This window comes from Pseudorca crassidens, chromosome 16, assembly GCF_039906515.1.
Source record: "Pseudorca crassidens isolate mPseCra1 chromosome 16, mPseCra1.hap1, whole genome shotgun sequence".
NCBI lineage: Eukaryota > Metazoa > Chordata > Mammalia > Artiodactyla > Delphinidae > Pseudorca > Pseudorca crassidens.
The window spans coordinates 81,882,084-81,899,039 of NC_090311.1; the positions used below are offsets into that span (position 1 = coordinate 81,882,084).

The 16,956-nt window shown below is 45.9% G+C and overlaps 1 long non-coding RNA gene across 1 annotated transcript in view; it reads right to left on the bottom strand.

The window, feature by feature from the left end:
• Positions 1-2,310: 2,310 nt before the first annotated feature.
• LOC137209422 (uncharacterized) overlaps positions 2,311-16,956 on the bottom strand; it is a 32,187-nt gene continuing 17,541 nt past the window's right edge. The window contains exon 3 of the long non-coding RNA XR_010936055.1: positions 2,311-3,943. This is a non-coding gene — a long non-coding RNA (uncharacterized lncRNA). The remainder of the gene's footprint in view (positions 3,944-16,956) is intronic.

The window sequence follows — 16,956 nt, forward strand, 5'->3', positions numbered from 1 at the left end:
ACACTGCTCGACGCAATTTAAACTTGTTAACCTTATGTCACCTTTGCAACAGCCCAATTATCACACCCATTTTCAGACTGGATAACTGAGGCACAGAGAGTTTAGAACTTGCCCCAAATCACAAACACAGTGAGTGGCCGCGGAGGGATTTGAACCAGGCAACCTCAATGGACAGTCCACATTCCTAACCACGATGATATACTGTCTCTCACTAGACAAAAATGACATTTTCTGAGGCCTCAGAACAAACAACCACTCTCCTTTCATATAGTGAGACATACTTAGGTAGTAAGTCTTCATACGGTTGCACTTTCATACACAATATTCCCTCATCCCACCCTTCCCTTGGTTTCATTCCCAGAAGTGGGTCAGAGGAGAGAAGTCAGGACATGACAGTCTCCTATGTAATTAATGTCCCTTTGCATCTCCCCTTCTAGATCATAAGCTCTTTGAGGGCAAATGTCACCCTTGTTCATCCTTGCATCCTCTGGCCAGAAACTTATTAGACTGAATGTTCTAAACTGGGATTCTGACACTGGACAGGCTAGTGGATTTATTTCTCCCGTCTCCTGCGAAGTATCTGAGCATGGCAGTGAGAGTCACAAGAATTCCCATCAGGTGACATAGCTGGAGTTAAATAGGAAATATTCTCATTGAGAACAAAAACAATGCTTAAACAATTCTGGGAAAGTTAATTGTCTAAAGGAGATCTTTTCTTTAAAAAAAATAAACTTGAATGCATTGGAGAAAATAAATCTATCTTCAGCTCAGGAAATAACATTAGACAACATGAAGCCCCTCATTTGTTAATGCCTGGAAGCAGGAAGTTGGTTCAGTTTCAAATACCATCAGATAAAGGCCATGCCAAAGGATGTTATCATAGTTTTAGGCTAAATATATAATATAAATAACCTTCCTTTTGCAATGCACATTGTCTGAAAGCTCTCATAGTGAGATAATACATGGGAAGCGTGGGAGCTCGTTCTAGACGTGCCGTCCTGAGACACCCCTAGCTGAGGCACATCGTCATCTGCAGTGATCTGTGCCCACTGGAGAGCTGGCATTCAGAATGGGCTTCTATGTCAAACGGCTAAAGCCATTCAGGAAGGCTGCCTGATTTTATGCTGCATTCACATCCACCTCTCGGTGTCTCTCTAACCTGTTCTGGCCTCAGTTTCCCACACACACAATGTAGGAAGAGCTAACACCACTGACAAGAATCTCTCCACTCAGAGATTCGTTCACAGGTAAATTCTTCATCGAGGCGTGGTCTTCCCCTTGCTGCTTTCTGCCTTGAACAAATAGACGTTGTTCTCCATTAGAAATTCAGTATCTACACCGATTCCAACTTCCTCCGGGAAAGAGACACCTGCCCCCCGGCCCTCACTGCCTCTCACTAGAGCAGTAGTCTCCTGGCTCAGCCTCGTCACCTGCTACATCCACTCAACAGCTACCACCCTGCCCCCCGTCTCCTTCAGGTTGACTGTCTCGTGTGACCCCGGACAGATGGCACTGTTACTCTCGGAGTTCTCACACACAAGGGACAACATTAGCCACCACAGTAATACGTGGCAACCTCATTGTCACTGAAAAGCTCAGCCACCCCAGGGCTTCTTTTTTCCGACTTTTAATCTTCCCTCCCAGTGATGAGGAGAACTTTGCTGGCCGTCTCCGTGGCAAAACTGTTCTAATTCTCTCACGGCTGATTTCCATGATGTCTGATCAGAATCCATTCCTGGCTCACCTTTTCCTAATGGGAGAAAGGCAATCACCCCCCAAAACGGATACACGCCAAAGCCTTCAGGAGCTTGTAACCCCCCATCGACAAGGCACGTTCGTAGAGAACGCAGCTCAGCAAATCTCAGGACATCACTCAGCAGTTCCAAAGTGGACGGCAAGGGTCCAAAGTGACAAGGCAGCCTCATTCATAAAGTGCCCAAAGTTGGCCACCCCTAGAATGCTTTCCTAGATAACCCTTGGCCTGCATGTGTTTCACGATGAGTTCGGTAAATGTGTTCTTCAAACTTCTCTGGCAAACAGCGTCAATGGTCACGTCTCTATAAGGCTGTTCCTGGGAAAGAAAGGCGCACATCATTTAGCTAATCTGAAATTTGAATCCAAGTATCGATAGAGGATTCTTTCTCCAATTACATGTGTGTTTTGGGGACGCAAATCGTTTTATTTCCTAGTTTCCTTCTTTGCAAACAAGAGGGAAACCAGATGAGCGGCTATCAGATGGTCAGTTTGCAAATGATGGGTTAAAAGTTAAGAAAAAATAAGATGGTCAGACAGATAATATCACTGACATTTTATTTTAAGGAAGTTTATTTTTCAAAAAACTTTCGCCAACTTCCCTCCCCATTATTTCATAAAGAAAAGCCTTTTTAGCCTCAAAAAAAAATAAAGACATGATATCAGAATACAGGGCACTCCCTTAAATGGAATGAATTTTTGCTTTTGGAAAAATTCATTACTTTATCCTGGCTTTTTTGTTCTCATTTCGCCTTGACCCAGTGAAACTTCCATGGTAGGTAGGACCAGCCTCCGAGTGGTCTCTTAGGGGTCAAGTAATGAGACTAATGTCTGAGCTCAGGAGCCCAGAGAGCCTCTCTTTTACGTGTGATGCACAATTTACAACAATAAGTCCATGAATATATCAATAATTAGGCTTCATGTGATGAAAGTGTTTGCCTATTTTTCAGGTACAAAACTGTTCATAAAGGTTTTTTTGTTTGTTTGTTTGTTTTTAATTTATTTATTTATTTTTGCTGTGTTGGGTCTTCGTTTCTGTGCGAGGGCTTTCTCTAGTTGTGGCAAGCGGGGGCCACTCTTCATCGCGGTGCGCGGGACTCTCACTGTCACGGCCTCTCTTGTTGCGGAGCACAGGCTCCAGACGTGCAGGCTCAGTAGTTGTGTCTCACGGGCCTAGTTGCTCCGCGGCATGTAGGATCCTCCCAGACCAGGGCTCGAACCCGTGTCCCCTGCATTGACAGGCAGATTCTCAACCACTGCGCCACCAGGGAAGCCCTGTTCATAAAGTTTTGAACTTCAGGTTTGGACTTTCGGAGGACAAAACTGGCACATAGCTGGGAGTAGAATTAAGCTAGTAGTACTCGCGGTGGCATTCCCCAAATGGTGCTGAGCTGCCTTCCGGGCACCCAGTGGGAGTCCCTTCCCAGCCCCTTGGAAGCCAGTGTGGCCAAGTGACTTGTTTGGTCAATGGAATGTTGAGCAGAGGTGCCACGTGTCGCATCTGGGTAGAAGCAGTCAAAACCAGTGGCCTCTTGTCTGGGGTAGCACCCTGGATAATGGGAGCCTGTCTTGAAGTGAAGCTTCTGTTAGCCTCGGTCCCAAGGTGACTCCATTACAAGAGTCCCCCCTGTAGACCCCACAGAACAGGTAGCATGAACAAGGAAAAAACTTACACTGAATTAAGCTCTTTGGATTTGGGCGTCATTTGTTGCCACAGGACAGCCTAGCACACCAAAGACCATTACCTGGATGGCGACGTGATGTCTCAGATGATGATTCTGGAGCTGGGAGCCACCTTCAGACTGTCACCAACAATACTCACCTTCTTCAATAGTGCGGAGTCCCCCAAATTCTAACTAAACGTGTTCTAGTATTTAGCAAGGCATTCCTCCAGGAATGAAGGCACAGTCTTGGCCATAGCAAAAGCACACCAGAACAGTCTCCTGGCAGCACTGGTGGAGGATGTTTCGCAGGTAGAGCCTCCCTCGGAGGACTCCTTGCTCTGGGTTGGAATGAGAAGGTTAAAACAGCTTCCAGTCTGGTCTCGCAGTGCTTTATGGGACTTCAAGCAGATTTTCTTGAAAGGAAAGGGAAGAGCCTTCTTCCTTTCATCCACCCTGCATCCTGAATTGTGGATACGATGGCTGGAGCTCTGGAAGCCATTCTGGACCAAGCAAACAAGAGCCACAGCCTAGGAATGGCAAAGCAGAGAAATGGAATTAGTCTGGTTCCTTGACAACCTTGTGGAATTGCCAGACCACCCCTGGACTGCCTTCCTTTATGTGACAGAGGAAAAACTGTTATGTTGTTTGTGCTACTATCAGTTTACCTTTTTCTTATATGAAGCCAAATCTCGATCTATTATATACGTTTTTAAAATTATTTTTTAAATACCATGTATCTCATTCTTTTTTAATTTCTGTTTCAGGGGTTTTATAGTTTTAAAATAATGTATATAACTGATTTTGAAAGAAATATGAATCCATTGAGGAGATGTATTTTTTTTATTAATGGATAAACCGTTAGCCCACTGATGTGGAACACAGAGCATGAGGTGTCACCTGGGTTCCAGACTGTTCTTCAGGTGTCTGAGTCTCAGCTACCCTGCACAGGGCCAGGGGAGGATGGCTAAGAAACTGTTGCTTTGATCATCTTGGTGGGATTTTGAGGACTTTTGTTACCCAACGCTCTCTTCTCAATAGGTTGGCATCTCAAAGTCTCTGGCATGAAACCTCTGAGGATATGATTCCCATTTCCCTTCCCCCAGAGCAGAAAAGAGAAAAAAAGCCACCTCTGCTTCTCTTGCTTTGACTCCAACTAGCTTTCTGTGCTTTCTCCAAGACCAGTTAGTCATTAATGTTCACCTGGCCTTCTAGAAACCCAGAAGTGTGAAGTCTGAACCCAAGTGTGTATAGTATGCATACGTAGTACGTAGGGAAATGTAGAGGTCTGATAACATCCCGTGTGAAATTAATAGAACCTTGAGGCAATATTAAGCAACTTCCTGTTTTACTCTCTTAGGACCTGTTTAGTGTCTAGGCTCTTAACCCTTCAGTACATGATTTGATTGAGAACTATACCTGCCCAAGGACCACAGTGGTGAGGCACCTCTACAACGATTTCCCTGGGGAGAGGATGAGAAGAGGGACAGACTCAGGCTGTGTCACAGTGTGAGAGTCCTGGCTGCCTGCAGTGTAGACAAGGTTCCCGGGAGGAGGAGGGCTACGGAGCTGGTGGTGATCACTTGGGAATTGTTTCCAGTTTCACCAAGGATTTTCCCTGCTCCTTGGCCACCCACGCCCTCCCACCCACTGGGGTTTGCTTAGAGAGCGACAGCAGCTTTATGACCATCCTGGTTCACGTGGAATCGATAACTCTGCAGCTGCCTACCTTCTATGCAAGCAACTAAATGTGAATGCTACAACCAAGTAGACATTTTGGAAATTATCTGTGTGAAAGACTCCTCCCATTCATGCATATTTACAAGAACGGACTCTAAGGAAATAACTTATTTGAAGTGGGTGGCACGTAATAGGGGTCGATCATTGCTACTTCCTACCTTCCTTTTGCCTATTCTGCTGTTACTCATTTCACTACCCCAACTGAGAAATGAGACGGTCCAGTAGAAGTTCACATGAAGCATCTTAAGGAGACTTGACCATCTTATTAGCAAGACATCTCCATCCATTCATTCTTCAAAGGAAGTCATCCCCCCAAATCAAACGCGCCTATTGTCTTTACCTGCCGTTCCAGGAAATGACCCGGAGTGAGTTACTGGTACGGGGGGGGGGGGGGGGGGGGGGGGGGGGGCGGACTGGTGCTGAATTTCACTGCTGCTTTCGAAAGAGGCTTTGCTTCACTCCTGTCACATCTGCCAGGAGCCACCCGAGGGCCCTGGGTACCTGCCAGAGCCCACGCTGAAACACGGCAGCTTGTTGACAATCCAGCTCCTCCTCTGGCCCAGGGCCAATGCCAGGAGCTCCTCTGACTGGTTTTTTCCATGGGCCCTTTAAACAGCACGCCGAGCTCAGACCACAGCCCTTCCCTAAAGATGCTGACTGAAGCACTTTCTCCATCAAGAAGATTTTGTCCTAATCCAGTGGCTTCCCACCTTCTTGCTCATGAAAAGCTGAGACCATCCCATGATTTGCTAGAGACTGTGGTCCCAGAAGCAATGCCTGTGCACACAAGAGTGTGTACTGATAGCCACACAGACACTCAATCCATGGTTTACTGTTGCCGCTAACCAGCCAATGTGGGTGTAATTAGCACCTCCTGGGTACACAGCCCAGTGCTGGGCCCTGTAGAGGACAGAAAATTTCACAGGCAGCCTGGGGATGGGGGAAGGGGGAGAGGGATGGATAGATGGAGCACGAGGGGATTTTAGGGCAGTGAAACTACTCTGCGTGACACTGTAGTGGTGGATACATGTCACTATGCATTTGGCAAAACGCATAAGATATACAGTATGAAGAATGAACCCTGGGACTTCCTGGGTGGTCCAGTGGGTAAGACTCCGACCTCCCAATGCAGGGGGCCTGGGTTTGATCCCTGGGCGGGGAGCTAGATCCCACGTGCGTGTGCCGCAACTAAGAGTTCACATGCCACAACTAAAAAAAAGAAAGAAAAAGATCCCGCGTGCCGCAACTAAGACCCGGCACAGCCAAAATAAATAAATAAACTTTTTTTTAAAAGAAGAGTGAACCTTAATATAAACTATGGATTTGGGGTAATAATAATGTAGGAATACTGGCTCACCAATTGTAACAAATGCAAGATGTTTAATAAGAGGGGGAAGTGTTGTGTGAGGGTGGGGGTCGGGGAGGAGTATATAAGAACTCTATACTTTCAACTCAATTTTTCTGCAAACCTGAAACTGCTCTTTAAAAAAATGAAGTCCATCAATTAAAAATTTGTCAACAGGTTGCTGAATAGACAAGATTGGCCCACGCAAAACAAACAGGGCATGCAATGAGGCAGCAGGTAAGTAGGCCTGCAGCCATGCGGTTCAGGCACCACGTGCAATCATTCCTTCCACCTCTTCTAATTCTCTGCATTTGAAATTCTAGGACCACGAGAGTTCCTTCAGTGAGGACCGACGAAGAATAACTCTGTAAACTTGGCTCGAGAGCTGTCAAGCACTGCACGTATCTAAATAAAGTTAAACCAGTGTGTCGTTTTTAATCCTAACGCGGGGGAGATGGAGAGGAGGAAATGAGGGCCAAGGAGGGAGGCGAGAAGACCAGCTGACTGCCAGTCTGAGAAAAGACAACAGCGACCATTTGGCGGTGGTGGCACGTGGAGTGAGCAGAGGTGGAATTTCCGCATCCCGCCGGTCCAGTGGTGATGGAGGATGCGTGAGTGTCAGGGCCACACCGGGAGAACGTCCTGTTTCATCGTCCTCAGGATGCCTGAGAGCCTGAGGTTCATGCCTGCGTCAGAGGTGTGCTGTCAGCTTGGAATCTGAGCCGCCTCCCAGAGCAGGAGCCAGACGCCTTGACAGATGGCTGGAATCTGCTGCTCCGGGGTCCCGTCATCTGAGCAGCGTGGCAGGAGGAGCTGCCTCCCTGTGCCCAGCTGGTGATCTTCTTACGTCCTGGGGCTTCAGGAGCCACCGTCCTTGGCAATTGTTCTTCTCAAGCAACACTCAAAGACGCACAGTATGATTTAGACCCGACTGTTTATAGCAAGAAAGAGACATGGACAGGGCCTTCCCTGGTGGCACAGTGGTTAAGAATCTGCCTGCCGGTGCAGGGGACATGGGTTTGAGCCCTGGTCCAGGAGGATCCCACATGCCATGGAGCAACTAAGCCCGTGCGCCACAACTACTGAGCCTGCGCTCTAGAGCGCATGAGCCACAACTACTGAGCCCACGAGCCACAACTACTGAGCCTGCAATCTAGAGCCCATGTGCCACAACTACTGAGCCTGTGCTCTAGAGCCCGCGAGCCACAACTACTGAGCCCATGAGCCACATCTACTGAAGCCCGAACAAGCATGAGGACGGGAGAGAAGATGGCTTGGGGGAGCATTTCTTGGAGATCCTGGTGCAGGAAACAAAAGCCAGATGTACAGCCTCCTCTTTGCAGAAGTGTTGCAGAGAAGGGAGGGAACGTTTAGGGAAGGAAACTTCAGTGGGAAGCAGGAAAAAGAGAAGGTTCTTTCAGGATAGAGTAAACATGTTTATAAACAGGCAGAGAGGGGACTTCCCTGGTGGGGCAGTGGTTAAGAATCCGTCTGCCAGTGCAGGGGTCACGGGTTCGAGCCCTGGTCTGGGAAGATCCCACATGACGCGGAGCATCTAAGCCCGTGCGCCACAACTACTGAGCCTGAGCTCTAGAGCCCGCAAGCCACAACTACTGAAGCCCGTGCGCCCGAAACCCACTCACCTAGAGCCTGTGCTCCAAATCAAGAGGAGCCACCGCGATGAGAAGCCTGTGCACCGCAACGAAGAGTAGCCCCCGCTCGCCGCAACTAGAGAAAGCCTGTGCACAGCAACGAAGACCCAACACAGCCATAAATAAGTAAATAATTTAAATTTTTTAAAAAACGGCAGAGAGGAAAGAGATAAAACAAAGAGCCATTAAAGAGAGGAAAAGAAAGATGATGGGATTGCTGGGGTGAGGCATAGGAGAGGGGAGACGAGGTGAGAAAGCCCAGCAAGCCCAGGAGACAGGGAAAGGCGTGCAGGCTGGGTTCCTCCCACACTGGATGGGGGCTGGAGCAGGTAGGTGCCATTAGTCACCCAGCTGTCCTTTCCCATCAATACCACAGGGGAGCCCATTAACTGCAATAGTCTAGACGGGCCAACTGAGAAGATGCTCCTCTTATAACTAGACACCCGGAGAGCAACAGGTATAGGGAGGCAAACAGAAAGAATAAGAGGGACTTCCCTGGTGGCCCAGTGGCTAAGACTCCGTGCTCCCAGCGCAGGGGGCCCGGGTTCCATCCCTGGTCGGGGAACTAGATCCCGCATGCATGCCGCAACTAAGAGTCTGCGTGCCGCAACTAAGACCCTGCACAACCAGAATAAAATAAATAAATAAATATTTTAAAAGGAAAAAAAAAAGAATAAGAAAAGCTGACAGAAATGAAGAGCTTACCTAAATGGCTTCTTGCCATAATGCTAAGGGCTTTATTTTGGCATTTTATTTGGTTCTCACAACACACCTGCAGATTACGTACAGTACTACCCCCATTTTACAGAGGCTGAATGCCACGCCCACACACAGGATGTAAGCAATGGAGATGGACACCGTGGGACTCCAGAACCCATGCTGGCTTCCTGCCTCGGGGGAACTGGAGGGACCAGAGGAATTGGAACCAGAAAGATCAGTCAGGGAGCATTCCCCGAAGTGGCGGGTTTAGTGCATGCAGTGTTTTGGTGTGAAAGGTGAAGCAGGACGGATATCAGGAAAGAGGCTATCAGAGGGTATCGCGTTAAAGGGGGGTTACGTGTGCAGTGTGTAAGCAGTATGATCATGCAAGAGCCTAACTGAATGAATGGCATTCTGACCCGATATCGAAAACCCCAGATTCTGTCATAGGTGCCTCTCGCTTTAAGAAAATCTGACATTCCGTATCCAGACTTAAGAAGTAGAAGCAACAGCTCGCTCACTGAGCGTCTACTGTGTGGTGTGCCGGGGGGCGTGCCCGGCATCGCACCGGGAGCTTTCTAAACGTGACCTCACAGCCGCACGACGCTGCAGGGCGGGAATCCCCAGCTACGCTCCCGAACCAGGTGTCATAGGCTGAGCTGTGTCCCCCAACCAAAATCTGTATGCTGAAGTTCTAACCACAGAATGTGACTGTATTTGGAGAAGGGACCTTTAAGAGGTAATTAAGGTAAAATGAGGTCATTCGGGTAGGCCCTGATCCAGCATGACTGGTGTCCCTGTTAGAGGGGATTTGGACATGGATGCACACAGAAAGAAGGGGATGCGAAGAGACACAAGGAGAAGACAGTCATCTGCAAGCCAAGGGGAAGAAGCCTCAGAAGAAAGCAACCCTGCCGACACCTTGGTCTTGGACTTCCAAACCTGCACCCCGTGAGGAAATAAATGTCTGCTGTTTAAGCCACCCAGTCTGTGGAACTTGTTATGGCAGCCCTAGCAGACTAACCCACCAGGAAATCGGGGCTGAGGGGCCTATTTCTGGTCCTAGATCACAAAGATGGAGTCACAGCCAAGACGAGAACTCAGCTGGTGAGACACCAGAACCTGCGCAACAGAAAGACCCTCTGTTGAACCAGGAGGTTTGCTCCAGGCTTCCTCTGAGTTTCAGAAATACAATATTCATTTTACAAAAACAACCTGCTCTTTTAGCAACAGGTATTTCAAGCAAAGAAAATTCTACTGATTTCACTAATGTTTTGTTTATAAATGGTGATGTTCCTATGATGATGAGTTGTGCGACTCTGACCCCACATCGGAAAATTCAGATTCTTTTTATTTATTTACTTACTTATTTTATTTATTTATTTTTGGCTGCGTTGGGTCTTCGTTCTTGCGCGCGGGCTTTCTCTAGTTGTGGCGAGCGGGGGCTACTCTTCATTGCGGTGCACAGGCTTCTCATTGCTGTGGCTTCTCTTGTTGCAGAGCACAGGCTCTAGGCCTGTGGGCTTCAGTAGTTGTGGCGTGCAAGCTTCAGTAGTTGTGGTTCGCAGGCTCAGTAGTTGCGGCTCGCAGGCTTAGTTGCTCCGTGGCATGTGGGATCTCTCCGGACCAGGGCTCGAACCCGTGACCCCTGCATTGGCAGGCGTATTGTTAACCACTGTGCCACCAGGGAAGCCCTGAATTTTTAAGTAATGTTTATTTTTCATGTTATACGAAGGTTATCTGAAAAATAATCAGTTTAAGTGTTTTTCTTTTTAACCGTTTTCCACATTCATATTTAATACTCCTTTTGCCCTAATTGCCAAACTGTATTCTTCCTCAAAATGTCCCCTATTTATATATTTTTTTTAACTGTATTTTTTTCAGGGCAATTTTAGGTTCACAGCAGTTCCCATATACCCCTCCCCACACGCATGCACAGCTTCCGCCAGTATCAACACCCCCCCACCAGAGTGTTACATTTCTTACAATCAGTGAACCTACACTGATACATCATCATCACCCAGACTGCATGGTTTACGTTAGGGTTCACTCTTGGTGTTGTACAATGTATGGGTTTGGACAAATGTATCCATCATCACAGTATCATACTGAACAGTTTCACTGCCCTAAAAATCCTCTGTGCTCTTCCTATGCATCTCCACTGGCAACAACTGATCTTTTTACTGTCTCCATAGTTTTGCCTTTTCCAGAGTGTCATAGAGTTGGAATCTATGCTACACAGCATGTATAAATAGCATTTTCAGATTAACTTCTCTCATTTAGTAATACTCATTGTAGGTTCCTCCATGTCTTTTCATGACTCTTGCCTTTTTATCATGATAATGATAATATTGAATAATGATAATAGTGAATAATATTCCATTCTCTGGATGTACCAGTTTCTTAATCCATTCACCTACTGAAGGACATCCTTGTTGCTTCCAAATTTTTGGTAATTAAAAGTAATTAATGGAGGGCTTCCCTGGTGGCACAGTGGTTGAGAGTCCACCTGCCGATGCAGGGGACATGGGTTCGTGCTCCGGTCAGGGAAGATCCCACATGCCGCAGAACAGTTGGGCCCGTGAGCCATGGCCGCTGGGCCTACGCGTCCGGAGCCTGTGCTCCGCAACGGGAGAGGCCACAGCAGTGAGAGGCCCGCATACCACACACACACACACACACAAAAGTAATTAATGGGACTTCCCTGGTGGCACAGTGGTTAAGAATCCGCTTGCCAATGCAGGGGACACGGGTTCGATCCCTGGTCCGGGAAGATCCCACATGCCGCGGAGCAACTAAGCCTGCACGCCACAACTACTGAGCCCGCATGCCACAACTACTGAAGCCCATGTGCCTAGAGCCCGTGCTTCACAACAAGAGACGCCACCACAATGAGAAGCCCGCGCACTGCAGCGAAGAGTAGCCCCCGCTCACCGCAACTAGAGAAAGCCCGCGTGCAGCTTCGAAGACCCAACACAGCCAAAAATTAAATAAATAAAATAGATAAATTAAAATAAATAAAAATAATTAATAAGGCTGCTATATACATCCATAAGCAGGTTTTTATGTGAACATAGTTCTCAACTCCTTGGTATTTAACCAAGGAACAAATGCAAGTGCTGGATCACATGGTAAGACTATATTTAGTTTTATAAGAAATCACTGAACTGTCTTCCAAAGTGCCTACACCATTTTGCGTTACCATAGCAATGAACGAGAGTTCCTTTTGCTCCACATTCTCTCCAGCATTTGGTGTTGTCACAGTGTTAAATTTTCACCATTCTAATAGATCTGTAGTAGTATCTCACCTTAATTTGCATTTTCCCCATATTACGGGGAGCATCTTTTGTATGCTTGTTTGCCATCTTTGGTGAAGTGGCTGTTAAGGTCTTTGGCCCATTTATAAATTGGGCTGTTTGTCTTCTTTTTGTTGAGCTCTCTCATTTATATTTTGACCAAAAGTTTTTTCAATTTAAAAACTTAAATCGCATATGATAAAAGTATCATACACACATGACAGTCAAAATCCAAATATTATAGTATAGAAAGGACAGACTAAAACACGTGTGCCTGCCCCGAGAACCCTCTCAGAGCACCTCTGAGTGTTAGGGCTTGTGATGGTTACTTCCCTTTGTGGTACTGTGTTATTTTGCTCTTAACATTATTAAAGAAAACATGGATGGAGAGATACGAATGTCTTGGCACACATCAAAAGTTTTTAAAATAAATAAAGGGGAAAAGAGCTTCTCAGAAATGACCACTAGGTGGTGGAAGTCGACCGAAAATGCATACGACGTACTGCCCTCACGATTGCTCCTTTAAGAAGCCCATGTGAGAAAGAATTTTTCCAGCGTCCTCTCCTGATATATCCAACTTCCCCTCCTCCAGACCCCTTGCTTTAGGTTGTCCCGGGGCCATTTCAGACTTTGCACAAATGGAGATGAGAGAACCTACATCTCACCTGCCCTGAGAGCCCGACAAGGCTGTGAAGGCAGATCTTTCAACGTGAAAGGATGAGACAGGCACGCTCTATCACGTGCAGCATGTCCAGATGTTGGTATGGCTCTGTACAGATGATGGCCTGCATGCCCCCGCCCCCATCCTACCAAAGAGAAGGTGCCACTCGTAAGAGACTAGCTCTCAGTGCAGGGCCACCTCTGGCCCAGGAGGAAGGAAACTTCCAAACAACAGCCTCTGGACTAGTGGAGAAAGTGAGTTAATTCAAGTCAAAGTTTCCAGAATCTCTTTTGCACATTGGTCTGTGTTCACTGTACATAGTAAATGCTCAATAAAGACCTGTTGCTTTGACTTGATCTCAAAACCACATTCCTAAAGCACTGAAGGAGTAATTTTCCATTCATTAGATGTTCCTTAAGCTAACACAGTGCCTAAACAAACAGGGGAAGAGGTCTCAAAGATAAACGAAATGAGAACATTCTGTATACATTTCTTTATAACCCAAATATTTCATGATTCTAAAAAAATATTGGGAACAAAAACAGTCAAGCAAGTAAAAGAGAAAATAATGCTTAAAGAAGAAAAATAAATAAATATGAACAAGTCTTTAACCCAAGAATCTTACTTCCCAAAATTTATTGCAAGAAAATATTTCAGTAGAGGCAAAATATTATAAAAGGAAAAGGAAGCCGTGGAAATACATAAATATCCAATGATTAATAGTTAATTATTACATATTAATTTCTTAGATTATTATCTATAGTGAAAGTCATTTTGAAGACATGAAAAATGATAAATAATGCATTGTAGGTTCACAAATTTTTTAGGCATGAATATAATTAAGCTCACCAAAAGGCAAAGCAAAATAAGCAAGATAATGTTTCTCCATAACAGTATGCCAATCGTAAGACCCAGAAGTTGAGCGAAGCCCTGTGTTTTCCTAACAATCACTAAGAATTCAACCTCTCAACCCCAATCTCATGTCAGGTACAAACGACGTGATATAGTGTCACACTACGGTTATCTTTTATTTGTTGTCTTTCTGTTTTATCGTTGCTATAGCAGTAAAACTTATTTTAACAGAATTATTACATTTTCCTTTACTAATTAAAGTATATTTTATTTATTTTGAAACCACAGTAATATAAATTTGCTCTCAACTCTGCCACCACAGTGTTTACTGAACATTTTCAATCTGTAACAAAATGTTTATACATATACAAATGTCCTTCCTGGGCAAGGTAAGGAGCTGGGTTACCCGCGGAAGGATCCGGGCTCTCACGGCAGTCAGAGGCTAGAGCACGCTCCCCCAAGGTGAAAATAAGTCACTTATGCCAATGTTTGTATGGGAGGATGAGTCACACTCAAATTCATACTTTAGGAAAAAAAGGAAAAGTGGTCCACTTCTAGTTGTTATTTGCATGTATTTTGGCAAGGAAACTGAGCTTCCCAGGACTAGCTCCAGACCTGCAATCCCAGGACCTCCACAAAGACCAAGGGGCAGCAGAGGCTGAAAAAGCCCAACAGAGAGATCTGTTTCCTGGCTGGTGCCCAGACACAAGCTTCTGACCCTACAGAATCTCACAGTGTGCAGAAGGTAGGAGAAGTGGCAAATTTCACTGTTTAGAAGGAACTGATAATGACCAGGGTTCCTGGCCTCCCCCAGTCGATAGAAATTAACTAGAGGCCAGACAAGAAATTCAGGCGAGGCTTTACTGGGGCCCCTGCAGCGCACCTAACGGGGGGGGGGGGGGGGGGGGGGGCTTCCCTGGTGGCTCAGTGGTTAAGGAAGCCGCCTGCCAATGCAGGGGACATGGGTTCGAGCCCTGGTCCGGGAAGATCCCACATGCCGCGGAGCAACTAAGCCCGTGCGCCACAACTACTGAGCCTGCACTCTAGAGCCCGCGAGCCACAACTACTGAGCCTGTGCTCTAGAGCCCACGAGCCACAGCTACTGAAGCCCATGCACTTAGAGCCCGTGCTGCGCAACAAGAGAAGCCACTTCAGTGAGAAGTCCGCGCATCGCAACAAAGACACAACTCAGCCAAAAATTAAAAAATAAAAAAAACAAAGAAAACTGGGTGGGCTTCTGAGTCTTTCCCCCAGAGAATGTGACTTACATATCGTGGAGTTATCTAAAACAGAGAGGTTTAAAAAAATTTTTTTTTGGTCCAGTTTTATGTCTTCTCATGGGAATATATCTAAAGTTCCAAAATGTACAAGGTCTGCAAAAATTAAAATGAGTCTGCTCAGCAGGCATCCATTGTCCTCTTAGTCGTCAGGGGAGAGATTCTAGAATTTCATTCTGGAGTTTCTCAAAATGCTGCAGAATGCTCACAGGCCATTCATCCTTGAGCAAGGACTCAGATCATAACTCACCCGAATACTAAATTTCTGGCCTATTGTCCTGAATTCAGGAAAGATCGAGAAATTGTAATACCTTTTTTGCTTTTGCTATTATGGAAGTTTATTCACAAAGCCCACGTGTAGGGGGTGGTGGGGTTTTGGTGGATAAGCAGGAAGCCTTCACTGGAGCCTCATTTCCAAGCAGCCAATTGGCGATGTTCCTTTAGAGTGGACCCAGCACACGATGAACTTTTTTTTTTTTAACATTCTGGTGCATTTATGCTGAAAGCTTTATTTTTTTTAAAAGTCTTCATTGAATTTGTTACAATATGTCTTCTGTTTTATATTTTGGTTTTTTGGCCGAGAAGCATGTGGGATCTTAGTTCCCCGACCAGGGATCGAACTCGCACCCCCTGCATTGGAAGGCGAAGCTTAACCACTGGACCGCCAGGGAAGTCCCAATGATGACCCTTCTCTGGCGCGTCCCCAACAGCCCACAGCTGAGCTCCTGGCGGCCCTGCCTGTGTTAAGGAACCTCCCTCCCTGACACCAGTTCTTTCCTTGGGAATCTGGAATTGTGATTCTCTGTGTGTGGCTGGCACTAAAAGATGGAGCCGGCAAGGTCTGAGAGCCCCCGATGTCCTCCTGTTCTCCAGGTCTCAGTGCCGGGAACCCAGCTGTCCTTCCCCAGCCTTCTACACTTCCCTTTCTTGATTAAAATACGTCCAAATGGTTTTTGCTGTTTGAACCTTGACTAAGAAAGGCTATGTTTGTGCCAAAATATTAAGTGATCCATTTTTTCGGGACTATATTATGTACAAAGCAAATAAAGAAAGGAAAGGCAGCTCAACCATTAAGAAATGTACTTTAACAATTTTTAGAAGTATAAACATGGACTTTATTCCCTCTACCTCCCCCCAAAACAGCCCTCTGCTGTTTATATTATTTAATCTTTATAATCGTCTTGTGACATGGCAAGCAGTGTATTGTTATTCCTTTTTGTCCCCCCAACGAGAAGACTGAGCCTGTGAGACAGACGATTTCTGACTCTCACTCCAGATTACTTCCCATACACAAGTGAAAGCACGTGCACGACTGTAATGTAAGTCTTGATAGAGGCTTTGCAGTGAATGCTCTTATGTAGAAAATAGATATGAAGATATATTTGGAGGAAAATTTACAAGCAGCTCATGCAGCTCAATATCCAAAAAACAAACAACCCAATCCAAAAATGGGCAGAAGACCTAAATAGACATTGCTCCAAAGAAGATATACAGAGTGCCAACAGATACATGAAAGAATGCTCAACATCATTAATCATTAGAGAAATGCAAATCAAAACTACAATGAGAGATCATCTCACACCAGTCAGAATGGCCATCATCAAAAAATCTACAAACAATAAATGCTGGAGAGGGTGTGGAGAAAAGGGAACCCTCCTAAACTGCTGGCGGGAATGTAAATTGATACAGCCACTGTGGAGAACGGTATGGAGGTTCCTTAGAAAACTAAAAATAGAACTACCATATGATCCAGCAATCCCACTACTGGGCATATACCCTGAGAAAACCATAATTCAGAAAGAGTCATGTACCACCATGTTCATTGCAGCTCTATTTACAATAGCCAGGACATGGAAGCAACCTAAATGTCCATTGACAGGTGAATGGATAAAGAAGATGTGGCACATATGTACAATGGAATATTACTCAGCCATAAAAAGAAACAATATTGAGTTTTTGTAGTGAGGTGGGTGGACCTAGAGTGTGTCATACAGAGTGAAGTAAGTCAGAAAGAGAAAAAC